This window comes from Maniola hyperantus, chromosome 19, assembly GCF_902806685.2.
Source record: "Maniola hyperantus chromosome 19, iAphHyp1.2, whole genome shotgun sequence".
Lineage (NCBI taxonomy): Eukaryota > Metazoa > Arthropoda > Insecta > Lepidoptera > Nymphalidae > Maniola > Maniola hyperantus.
This window is the reverse complement of record NC_048554.1, coordinates 8,068,577-8,082,738: the sequence shown is the minus strand read 5'-3', so window position 1 is coordinate 8,082,738 and position 14,162 is coordinate 8,068,577. Positions and strand designations below refer to the sequence as shown.

Below are 14,162 nucleotides of genomic sequence, written 5' to 3'. Positions count from 1 at the left end.
TTAATTGTTTTTTAGCTGTATTCAGATTACATTCTGGATTTAAATTGAAACTGAAGATTTAATGGAAACTTTGATTTCACTATATTAAAAACTAGCTGACCGCGCCCCGGCTTCGCGTGAGTACAATTTTTAAAATGTGTGTATGGCTGGATTTTCTAAAAATCGTGAAACACGAATTTCTTTGTTTTTAATCATACACAAATACCTACCAATGCTATAGTGAGACGGCGATTGGTTTATGATGATGATGATGATGATGCTGTAGTAATCCTGATCAAATACATTCTCAAATATTGAAATCCATGCTATAGGTATTGGATTTAAAAAAAAATAGGTAGGTAGGTACATATAATATTAAACAAGAAATAATTAAGGAGAGAAGGTGATTTGTAAAAATAAATATTGTACCTAACTGTATCGAGATTATATTTATTCAATTCATTGCTCCGGACCGAAATTTCGTAATATTAAAATGATCGTCCGTCCGAAGCCATTAAGCTAATGAGTGGCGAATATGGGCCAACATCCTGAGTACGTAGGAAGTCGGACCAGTTTCTGACTAATGGCGGAGATGAGTCGGAGATGCGTGTGATAAAAACCTGCGTAAATGACAGCATGTCGATTCTGGTTTTGAGATAAAAGACCTTTTAAGGCTTTTATACATCTCGGAAAATAACAAGGTGAAATCATACGTTACTATGGTATGCGACAGGTCGAGATTGCAATCGGGGTATGAGGCGGGGGGACGCCCCGCAAGTCACCACGCTCGCCCGCACCAGGTTAGCGCGGAGGCCGTGCTGGTGTGCGGGGCATTCCCTCCCCGATTGCTATCTCAACCCGTCGAGTACCTACTATACTTATTTTAGCCTAGAATTATTCTCAGTAAATATTCTTACTATGTATCGTCCTCACGTATGATGCTGAAACGTGGGCATGGCAAACAGTCTCGTCCGCAAATTCAAAGTCAGCAGACGAACAAGCTCACTAGTCACTAACATAGCCCAAACCATTAGCAAGCTGAAATAACAGTGGACAGGCCATGCTAGTCGTAGAGACAAACTTCGAATCAAGGAAATTTAGGTCCATTTTACTCTGACAATTGTTACACGCAATCGTTCTAAAGTCTGTCTCAACGAGAGTGTGACCACACCTTAACAGTGATGGCGCACTACAAAGTGCAAGGACTAACATAATGCACCTATAAGTGCCAGCGTGAGGTCAGACCGTGGAGTGTATTTTTTTTAATAATTAAGTGTTTTTATGGCTATTTCGGAAATTGTTCGCATATTTCTGATGCTTGCGACTGAAGATGGTAACACTGACATTACCACTAAGTTTACCGCACGAAATAATTATAATGCCACTTAGTATAAATGTCAACATCGACACATACAAAGTAGTCCAAGAACTGGTGGAAAATATGAGAAGATATTTCATAAATAAGAACTTTATTTTATAGAATGTGGTTGGAATTTTTTGTAAGTGACATCCCCTAAACCGGATTTTTTAACGTCTTTAAGTACCTACATCCTGCTATTATCTAACAACGAATAATCTACTCATATTAATTATTAGGTATCATTTCCTGCCTATTAATATTATTAGTATTAATATAACTAATTAGTTCAATATGCAATGTTCATACATAGTACATACATAGACATAATATCTACTTAATTCATATCACCGAATGCTACAGAAGTAATTAATAAAGGACTTTTTAACCACCTTCTTCAAACTTCTTCTTCTTCTTCTTTCTTGTTCAAATCGATAGTATCGGATGCAAGCTATCACTGTACCCAATTTCGTCTAAATCGTTTTAACGGATTGGCCGTGAAAAGCTAGCAGATAGACATACCACTTCCGCATTTATAATCCTACTCATATCGATCCAAAAGTAGCAAAATCCAATAAAACAATTGATAATTCGGTGTTATCTTATTTCCAATACCAAATAACATAATTCACAATTATCCGATCACTATAATAAAGTACACCGAATTACACAGATATTTGTATATTCCACGTGTTCACTTTATCATGTATAAATCACTAATGGGAACAAATTATTCATGCGCATAATAAAGACTCGTATAGATCGTGAGTTAAGCCCTTAATATTAATATTTCTTCAGCATTCTGCTATCGTATCCACAATTTACCAGATTCAGATATCGTTAACGAATATTGTGAAAATTGCATAAGTTACCCACTATTGCCATTTTCACAATACCACATAAAATATGGATTCGATACTGATAGAGTCAGTTACAATTTTACAATATTATAATAACCAAGAGTTGGTAATTCTTAGTAACTTTAATGCTTATCGCATAATACCGATAAGAGTCGGTGAAAATAGAACATAGGATATTTTACTACCTAAACATCTAAACATTATAATCCGTATAAGTTTGACTGTTGAAAAACTTTATTGTATGTATTTTAATATTTATTTTATTTTAATAAGTAAGTATATTTATTTTAATATTTGTACTTATTATAATATTTTACGAAAAAACTGAAACTCCCTTTATATGTAGTTTACAATTCGCACCCATTAATTAATTCATGGACAAATTCTCATATTTGTTTTAGGCTCAAATCAAAAGATTGAACATTCAGACAACATTTTTACGACTATCCTAATTTTGAAAAGAAAAAGGTAATAAGTTTTATACTTCAATCTTTAAAAAACAATCAGTATTTGCCTATTACCACGCCTATTACAAAACATTGTAATTTGTAGGGTACAACAGCTGTTACAATGGAATTCCTTATCAAAACAGTTTGATATGCAAGAATGTTGACATTTGACATTTATCTATTGTTAACTTAATCATTGTTAAATGAGCGGTAATATGCGAATCGTCATTGTAATTAAATTATTATTATCCTAAGGCATTCACGTATGATAATCGATATCTAGTAGCTAAAGCAAGTAAATAAAGTAGAAGTGTCTGTCTGTTAGTATAAGGTAGTTAGTATAAGGTGTTAGTATAAGGGGCGTTCCCTCCCCGAATGCCATTTCAACCTGTCGCGTACTTAAGTAAAATGAGTGTAAACGTCAGAGGTCAACCTCAAGACATACTCGTAGTTACTAAAAGCAAACTTCGGCGTTACGAGGCGAGTGACTATGGACTTCCTTATGCGACATATACGGAAAAAAACTGCTCGCATGCAACCAATGATTTCCATGAAACGCGATGATGCTGAGTAATTTTCTAAAGGTTCGAGTAATTTATTTCGATCGGAGGCGCCTTTAATGTCCGATTGTTGTGATATGACTTTATCGAAATGAATTTCTCATGGTGATAAAGAAGCATCGAGTTTTTGCAGTAATACTTACTTTAAAGTGTTTTAAATGAGCAAAAATCTTTTTCGTTTTGTTGAGGAAATATCACCGTGTGTGATTCAAGACAGAGATACGAATTGCTGTTAACTGATGAATCTACATAAATTGGTTGGCGCCAACCATCTGATCAATCCTGGTAGGACTATTGCATGTATAGTGATTATGCTAATTCGGATCGGACTTAATATGGACCGGATGTAATAATGCCAGTAGTTGTCAGTTGCCAGTACGTGATCAAATCAGTAATTATGAGATTCTCAGCGTTGGGGTCCCAAGGTGCTGGAATGGCAACCTCCCACCGGAAAGCGCAGCGTTGGAAGACCTCGACTCTAGGTGGACGGATGACATCAGGCAATTTGCAGGGAACCGTTGGATTCAGGTGGTTTTCAGATTTTTCCTATCTGCTATTAGACCTACCTTCTTGCCAAATTTCATGATTCTAGGTCAACGGGAAGTACCCTATAGGTTTCTTGACCAACAGACAGACGGACAACAAAGTGATCCTGTAAGGGTACCTTTTTCCTTTTAAGGTATGAAACCCTAAAAATTACAAATATTTAAGTAAAACTTAAACGGACGTAGGTCACACAATTCGTTCAATTAACGCCTACCTCATAAATCGGCTTAAATTTGCGGTTGCATAATGTTTCACTTTCGAAAGTAGTAAAAAAATTGCCGCATCACAAGGACCCTTCTCCTCGTTTCATTGGTCGTAAACGTTCAGGGTACGCAATTACCGCGGATGATATACAGTTTTGTTACTTTATAGCATTTTATTGGTATTTTTTTCCACTTTTGATTTTAATTTTTAATACTTTTATGGTTCCTTTTTATCAGACCCGCTATCTTTAAGGAGTCTTTGGTGAATGATCAAATGCGATCCCCTGTTTTTTCTTTTGTTTTATTAATAATAACTTGCATATTATGCTCGCGACTTCGTCCGCCTGGACTACACAAATTTCAAACCCCAATTCCACCCCCTTAGGGGTTGAATTTTCAAAAACCCTTTCTTAGCGGATGCCTACAAGTTCAAGGCTAAATGCTGGTAACCAGTCGAAATCAAAAAAAGCCTTCAAAAAGCTGCTCCATTTATTAAAAAAGAACGTAGTTAAAAATTCAATTAAGCAATCCAACACCTTATTACTCAAATTAACACGGCTCTAAAATAAACTAGTCCACTTAATCATGTTTCCGAGTCAAAACAAGATTGCCAAGTACTTTAACTAGTCTCCAAATCTGACCATTACAATAACGCGGGCAATTGAGGGCAGAATAAACTACATCGAAATTACTATTTGAGACAAGATGGGTACGGCTTAATTATTATTATTTCAATCTAACCATCAACCTATAATATACCTTAACTAACGACCCGGCCCGGCTTTGCATGGGTGCAATGTAGATACTAATGTGGTGGGGCGAGTTTATCCTACTTTTTTCTTATAATATTTGGTAACTTTCGATGGTTGCTTGATTTCTTCCGACAATTTGTTTAAATATCGTCATATTTCAACAAATTAACACAAACCAATATTAAACAATACCTATGAACCTTCCTCTTGAATCCCTCTATCTATTGGTGAAAACCGCATTAAAATCCGTTGCGTAGTTTAAAAGATCTATACGCGTTCAAACCTACATACAGACAGCGGGAAGCGACTTTATTTTATACTATATTATATAGAGATACTTATAAGCAAAACAGCTTCTATTTCTACAGACATAGAGGTCATAACATTTGAAAAAAAATACTCTTTGTGCTTCTACCGCTATAATTGCAGGCTGTATCTGGTCAGTAGATCGTCTACTGTCTCGGAGCCATAATATTTTGTGTAAACGAGAATTGGATTTTTTTCAACGGCCTTGCTCAAGTTATGGCGTTACGTAAATTTGATGGCTTGAGTCATCCAGAAAATTACGTTGTAATTTATTATTGCACTAGATGTTGCCGCGACTTCATCCGCTTTTTAAATTCCACGGGAAAAAGAGCCTCAATAGCTTACCGGGAGAAGCGTATTGGATTCCGAAAGGTCGGCGGTTCAAAGCCCACCCGTTGCACTATTGTCGTACCTACACAAGCTTTACGCTTAGTTGGAGGGGAAAGGGGAATAATAGTCATAATTAGCATGATTAATATTGTATTTAAAAACTCTGATTTTCCGGGATAAAAAGTAGCCTAAACGATCTCCAGGATACAAGGCCATAACGATATACCAAATAAGTGATGCCTGCGACTTCATTTTCGTGGATTTAGGTATACAACAAATCCCATGGGTATTAAGTATTTTTTATTTTCTGGAACAAAAAAAAACATAAATGTCTATGGCTGGGATGCCATCACTTGCCATCAGGTCTGGGAATCCAACCTGCTGGCAAGTGATGATGCAGCCTTAAGATGGAGCGCGCTTGCCAAGAAGATGCCTTCACTATTTAAAGTTAATTTACTATTTTATATACTTAAAAAAATCTAAAAATTCCGATCTACCAACTGCTATAGACTAAAAATAATTATATTATGAGGATGAATTTGCGGGCAAAAGCTATTAGTTATATTAATTTAATATTCACACAATATGTCCCAATTTTGCGGATGTTGGTGGATGTGAAAATGTAAATACTTAATTATTGATCAACATTTGCGGATCAACGGATATGCAAATTAGGTAGGTATATCCGCAGCAGCGTGTGAGTACGAGAAAATATACGTACCTAATACTTATTATAAAAAATCGGCCAAGTGCAAGTTAGACTCGCGCACCGACGCGAGGGTTCCGTACTAAAGTCGTATATTTTCGACATTTTACACGATAAAACAAACACTGTTACGCATAAAAATAAATCTGTTTTAGAATTTACGTGGGTAAAGCCCTTTCATATAATACCCCACTTGGTATTATTATCTTACTTTAAAAATTGAGAGTATTAATAATTATTTGTTCATGAACACATTTTAATTTTTTTGTGATGTAACCACAAATTCACGGTTTTCGGATTTATTCCTTTACTTGTGGTATAAGACCTACCTTGTTGCCAAATTTCATGATTTTAGGTCAAGGGGAAATACCCTATAGGTTTTCTTGACAGACACGACAGACGGACGGACGGACGGACGGACAGACAGACAGACAGACAGACAGACAGACAGTAAACTCTTTGATTTACCGAGACAAAAAGTAGGCTATATGTCCTTCTCCGGGCTGCAAGCTACGAGTATGTATCAAATTTCATTAAAATCGGTTAAGCGTATGGGCCGTGAAAAGCTAGCAGACTGATAGACATAGTTTCGATTTATAACATTAGTTGGATTTGACCTACTAAAATGTCCAGCTACCGTACACACAGTGACGTGCAGGTCATAGAGGCATAAACGCACTACTTACCTTAGTCCTAATAGCTCAATGCTTATTTTTCATTATAACTGAATAGGTTCATACATAAATGCCCACCCCAGTTTGATAATCCCTTACCTTTCTACCACCGTACCGCAAGACACCGGGCGAGTTTTCACCCCTATGTCGTCAACATTCCATCTTCGCGTACGAAACGCTTTGCGTCATCATTCCTTATACGCATGGCTAGGGTCTGGAATTCTCTTCCTAGATCAGTGTTTCCTGTCAATTATAATCCGGATATCTTTAAAACAAGAGTGCATAGGCACCTTCTAGGCAAACGAGTCCCATCTTAGGCCACATCATCACTTTCCATCAGGTGTGATCGTGGTCAAGCGTGCGCCTATAACGAATAAAAAATAATAATAATAATAATTTTGTACTACTGTCAGTATTGCACCACAATATCAGTTACCTATTTCAAAGCCCATAAGAATGTGTTAGTGATAATGTATCTCGAGCTTTTATTAATTATTGAAGATATTACGATAGACTATTGTAAAAGGATCAATATATTGTTACCTCGAAACCTTAACCTACTAAGGCACTTGTCCCACCGCCGACGATAGCGAGAAACGAGTGGAGCTAAAAACTAGAAACCAGTTGGCGAGCAAGAAAAGTTATATTGTATTGTATAAAACAGGTACATACCACGTCGTTAAACCACGAAATAAGCTTAAAATCTAGATAAGTTAGTTTGTAATTGGGGTAGCTTTTTCGCTGAGCCATGAGGGAGTGTGTGAGTGCGACAGGCGATTAATAGCCCCGGTCGCTCGAATAGGCGGCCGAGACATAAATTTTATTTCTTTGCAAACAGTGAGAGTGTTTTCACCGCCAAGAATGTGTTGCTAAGCGAGTTTTTTTTATATAGCTCTTCTAACTGCGACAAACTATAGTGGAGAGAGAGTTCTTGCCAGCAGTGTGCACAGTCAGTGATTAACTTTATATTTATCTCTTCAACTCTATCATACAGACTGCCTAGAAGAGATCTCTAAGCGTTAAGGCCGCCTTTACACCTTAATCTGTAAACACTGTATACTTTTATGTTATTTGTATATAATTTGTGTGTAGTAAAGAATTTTTACTTACTTAGGTACTTACTCTTTTATTGACACGAACTCATACATCAAGTGTAGGTTTCTTGAGCGAGAAAATAGTCGATAGCTGGTCGCTCGCTACGGCGGTGAGCATCGATATAAAATAGGAGGTATAGATGACAGATTACGAACAAAATAATATCGGTCAAATGGCACAGGTTTTTTAGAATGAAAACATATAAATATTTACTAAAACTTAACACCTAAGCAATAAATCTAAATTTGACAAAATTGAATTAAGGTCAAATATTATTTTTGCTTTTATTTTTCGGGCCGCTTTTGGAGTACTTATTACAAATCTTCCAGGTACTATACTAATATCGCTGGCGGTGGGACAAGTGCCTTAAGGTGTATTACACCATAGTGTCACATCAATCTTCAATGACGATTAATAATCGCGGCTCCCATTGCTTTGTATCAGAATCATCGCCTATTGTGTGCGATATGTAACGCGTGATACACACTGGCTTGAGGAATAACGAATATAAGAAGAGAAATTATAAGACTGGGACTATTGAAAAATTTAAATTGCCTGAATTGAAACGAAAGATAATATGTTTTTTTGAAGAGAGTATGCCCTTTAGTTAATTATTATATTAAAAAAAAGATTAAAAAATAATTATTTCGGGAATACTTACACAATGCTTTCAAAATACAAAACTTAAGCATACCTCGCTCACCAAGAGTTCCGTACCATCATACAAGATATCGCCATTTAAATATGCGATTTAGTAAATTAAAAAAATTGTACACACTTTTTATTTTTTTTTGTGATGTAACCACCAACTCATGGTTTGCAGATTTTTCCCTTTACTTAGATAGATAGATAGATAGAAATACTTTATTGCACACAAAAAATATTACATAACTATTACAAAAAACTAAAACTAAAAAATAATTGTATGCAAAGGCGGCCTTATTGCTCACAGCAATCTCTACCAGGCAACCTTTGGTGAAAGGAGAAACTAGGTGTGTAGCATAGTACTTACACGCAATTCAGAAAAATGAAGTAGTATAATATTATATAATATAATTAACTATTTCAGTAATACATACATAACTATCATACATATACATAACTATTATAAATATCAATATATATACAATCCATAATAGAAATACATATATATATATATATAACTACATACCTACATATATTATAAAAGACATACATATTATACCTATGATCGAATAAATTAACTATTATGGCATCGATAAGTATAGTTCTTTAAGACGATTTTTGAATATGGGCAAGGATTTCGAATCCCGGATATTTTTGGGCAGAGCATTCCACAGTTGTACAACATATACTGTAAAAGATTTCCCGTAGAATTTTGTGCAGTTACGTGGGGTTTGGAGTTTGTTATCTGTGGATGAGCGCAAATTCCTGTCGCGATAGGCAGCACCAAGAAAAGTAAAGCGATCTTTAAGGTACGAAGGAGTGTGGGGAGCATAGAGGATAGAGAAGAGTAAGGTGAGTGCGTGGAAATCCCGACGCCGTCTAATTGTCAACCACTTAAGACGCGTACGGTATTCGGTGATGTGGTCAAATTTCCTTAGTCCATAAATAAATCGAATGCAAAGGTTTTGCAACCGCTCCAACTTGTTTAGTAGCTCCTCATTCAGATCTCTGTAGCTGCTGTCGGCATAGTCCAATATGGGTAAGAGCAGAGTTTCAGCCAAAGATATTTTTGTTTTGATTGGGAGGAGATTCTTCCATCTTTTAAGAGAGCCGACAGCAGCGAAGAGGCGTCTGCTTACATAATTAGTTTGCGGGATCCAGGAGAATGAGGAGTCAATAAACAAGCCGAGGTTCTTGACAGTCGCACTGAACGGTATGGTCGAATTATTCAGCACGATTGAACCAGCGGTATTGAAGTCGATCTTACAAGTTTGCCTGGGGTTACCAATGATAGCAGCCTGTGACTTACTAGCATTTAAAGTCTTTACTTGTGTTACCTATAAGACCTACCTACCTGAGAAATTTCATGATTCTAGGTCAACGAGAAGTACCCTATAGGTTTTCTTGACAGACACGACTGACAAATGGACAGACGGACAGACGGACAGACAGACAGGCGGACAGACGGACAAACAGACGGACAGATGGACAGACAGACAGACAACAAAGTGATCTTATAAGGTTTCCTTTTTCCTTTGGAAAAAGATTATTTTATGAAGCCTTTTGGTTTTTATCTTGCTATCTGAACGTTTACTCCGTGTGTAACAGATGGGCACGGGCTTTTTCAATAACCAAACCTCTAATGGTGCCCGCAAATTGTTTATACCTTTGTTTCGGAACATGAGAATTAGACTCATTCATGCACATGCTATATGAAAAAATCCATCTTGTTAAGCAATCATTATCATTTGTTACGAAAGCCTGAGATTGGATGGAATTGAAGTGATTTGTTATGGGAGACCTTATTTCTTATTATAGTTTTGTAGGTATTTCACTTTGCTGTGCATCTATATCAATACTAATAAATAAAATTAATGTTTTATCTGTTTGAACGGGCTAGTCTTCGGAACGTATGATCCTATTTCGATGGGACTTTCACAGATAAGTAGAGGATTAACCAAGGAGTAACAGAGGATACTTTTTAATAGGCAGCGTTCAGGAAGCTTCGAGATGTCTTCTTGTGGAAAATTCCTCAGTGCCTTCGAACAGTGCGTGTTGCCAGTGATTACATACGTATATAATCTGGCTGACTATGGGCCTCATAAGAAAGCTCAGATTCACTCAGCGGGCGATGGAGCTATGCTTGGAGTTTCTCTACGTGATCAAATCAGAAATGAGAAGATCCGTAGGAGAACTAGACTAACCATGTGCGTGGAAAAAAGGATCTGGCACAACGGATGGTCAAAGTGCTCCAGAAACCCATGTAATGAGGGTGGGATTGTTTGCGGTGGCGTGCGGTGCGGTTGTAGAAAAAGGAGGGTGGAATGAGATCAAACAACTCTTCGGAACACTCTCCATTATAGAGGCGATAGAACACGCAAAGAGAGCTTACGTATCTGCGGTGTTCCAAGCTTTCCAACGCTAGCTTTCCTATTTGAAACAACTAGTGATTTCTTTGCAAGTAATAAAATATATTCCAGCGGTCATGAATCAGCCATTTAATTACGCCTTCCTACTAATCCAACGACAATGTAGGGTTTGCGAACATTTGGCAACGGTTCAAAGATCACGCAATTAATTTCAAAAGCCAATTTCTAGAATCGGATCTGCGGCCACGGATCACGATGTGACTAATTTAGTGGTAATTTTGCAAGATCATAGAATAATTTATTATTGTCATCGGGATGGCGCAATTGTTTGAACATTGAAATATTTGGGGACATCTAGAGCCGCGTCTACATCCATTTAAAATTGCTTCGCTAATGAAACTTACCTAACAAACCCCGCACCGACTTATTATATCTTTGCTGGTACAGCATATACCTCCTAAAGAAAATTTGTGCTTTCACACCATAATATGCACAACTCAAATTTTCTGTGGATATTATTTAAGAAACGGTTACGATACCCTAAGTTCGATCCGTGAAATGTTCACTTTGTAACATTGAAGTAGTTTAATTAGTGTTTTAAATTGATTTAAAAAATAGCTACGTTAATAGCTGGTTCCCTGCTAAGAGTGTTCGAGCTTCGCAAAATGTTGATTTGCCTTGCCTCGACTGAAACAGAAGCGCAACCCTTAAAACAGTGCGACAGCACGTTTTTAAGCTGCGCTGTCGCGTTTAGTGTGGACCCTTCTTAAATTTTTGTATAACTAACTATATTTTTTCCCATACATTTTGCTTTAACCTAATTTATTTTTGTTTCAGAGTTGAAAAACCGCCGCCAAACTGTCTACCGCAAATGAGATTATACCCAGTCACCACGTCCAAGCGCTAATAGGTAAGGAAAAATATAATACTTTTAAGCATAATTTAAATATATAAAATATACACGAGGTAACTTCAAAGGCCAAGCTACTTTAATTATTTTAACTTGCCATTTTTTCGGGAAGGAAACAATAACTTTATTCATATACAACTACTTCGAATATTTCCCTAAGAGCATTATTTAGACAAAACTTTATTTAGCGTTAGGTACTCCTCTCTGCGGTTTTTGCATTGTCAATGAAAAAAAATCGCAAGAAACCGTTGTCGCACTGATTGTGTTTGGACTGCTCTATTTCTAATAACAAACTTATTCTGTTTCATTAATCCATCTACTTAGTTGTTACTATAATTTATATTTTATAACTTAAATACTTACACAAGGCTTAAAAAATACTTGTTTATCAAATAGCTATTAAAATAGCAAACTGAAATGGACTAGTACGAGTAGTTGCTAATAGGTAGTAGAGTAGGTTACTTATAGGTGGTACAAGAGCATTGAAATAATTGCCAGTAAGAAGCTGTTTGCGAGATAAAATTAATTCCGCCAGTGTACCGCGAGTATAAAGGGCGATGGCTAAACTTTATAATGGCTTATTATAATAAACGTGGTCCGCTGTAACACGGGCTGACCCAAGGCTGCGATTAGTCGGCTACTAGAGGGGCTATCGCTTTAGAACAACACGCTATGCTATGAATGTACAGCCACTAGAAAAGCGACCAAAAATGTTTACTTACTTGATCTTACTTTCTAGTCATATTATCTTGGATGCAAAACACTAGACTTGCCTTATTACCTATGGTTTAGCCGTCTTGTTATACTATTAAAATAATTATTGTAGTTCATCTACTTAATCCTATTTTTATATGTTAGAATTAAAATATATAAATAATAGGTACATACAGAATATTTTTTAAATGTAGCGAAATGTTTTCAAAATAATCTATCAAAAGAAAGATAGTGAGAAAATAAAATTTATGTTCTTAACTTTTAGGAATTTGTCAAAAATTTTGCACAACAATGAACCAACATTTTATTATTTTAAATTTTGACCTTTTAAGAAATAAATGCAATCATTGTAACGACTTTATATGCATCCACTTAGCCCTACCACATTCAGACCTAAACTTATTCAATAATTTATCTCAAGTCCTATCCCAGAGGTTAGTAAACTAAATTGACAGGCCTAAATTTAGTGTTATCCTTTTCTGCAAGGAGCATTAAGAAAAATATAGCAATATGTTTAGTTTATGTCGCTTCTAGAGACACAATACATATCCTCGTACAAATATCGTTCACGACAGTCGGTGTAACAACACACGCGTAACATATTTCGATGTGCTGTGGCAAATGACCATCGCGTGGAAATTTCTCGGTATTCCAACGATTTTCCACCTTAGTACCATGCAAATTAAAGCAAATTATACGACATTCTTGTAGATTAAACACATCTACGATCCGAAATAGGAAGGCGCGTGTTAACAGGCCTAGCCTAAATCCTACTAGGCGCTTCCAAGAAAAGCTGCGGAATTTCTGAGAAGATAGTGAGATGATAACGCGATAAAGGTTTTTATTGGTGCGTCCAGATTAGATCTAGAGCAGTTGCATATTTGAATGATTGAACTAGTTTGAACTGAACATTTAATAATTATAAATCGTACTGTAGCCTGTAAGTTCTCTATCCAATATAAGGTAAACAAATGATGAATTATTCATAAAATACAGAGATATATATACCTAATCATACATATGTAAATTAGACAGTAAATATATGAATACGTACTTAGTCATTAGTGGATACTTTGTGGATTTAATAATTATGTCCATAATGTGTTCTAAGAATTTTATTATATCGTTTTATATTAAGTATTTTTTCTTTTTTTTACTTTCAAATTTCTCAATTGGTAGTCAAATACCGAAAGTATTATATTATTTCTAAATATTTAACCAGGTCTTTATTATTTTCTCAGCTAAAAACAGCAGTATTTACTTCAATAATACTATTGCTATACAAAAAAGAATTTTATAAAATAAAATGGGTTACTGTATCACGTATCTAGCTATAATATTATGCCGTAATTCATCAAATATAATTTAAATTCCTCATTAAATTGATATCATAGTACCTACCTATTTTGACACGCGTCTTATAATGACCCCTAGTCACGCTATACCTGCTCGTGCCCGTAGTACAGGCAAGGTAAGAACAACTTTTACCTTGTACTCAAAATACTTGTATGATATTATAAGAATGACCTAATTATAGATGACCAAAATATTTATCTGCTCATCTATTACGAAAAAGATGTATTATGCTTCAAACTGTGAAAATACGGCTCGCTGTCTTGAATCTGCGTCAATATGCTTTGAGCCTTAGATATTTATTTAAAAAACGTACTGTGGGTGAAAATGTAGTAATAAAACAAAACACTTTTT

At 35.8% G+C, this 14,162-nt stretch overlaps 1 protein-coding gene across 2 annotated transcripts in view; it reads left to right on the top strand.

Moving 5' to 3' along the window:
• LOC117991212 (transcription factor hamlet-like) overlaps positions 1-14,162 on the top strand; it is a 157,105-nt gene that overhangs the window by 58,289 nt on the left and 84,654 nt on the right. For both annotated transcript variants that reach the window (XM_034978763.2, XM_069504985.1), the window contains one exon: positions 11,669-11,741. The gene's annotated coding sequence lies outside the window, so the exon portion shown is untranslated. The remainder of the gene's footprint in view (positions 1-11,668; positions 11,742-14,162) is intronic.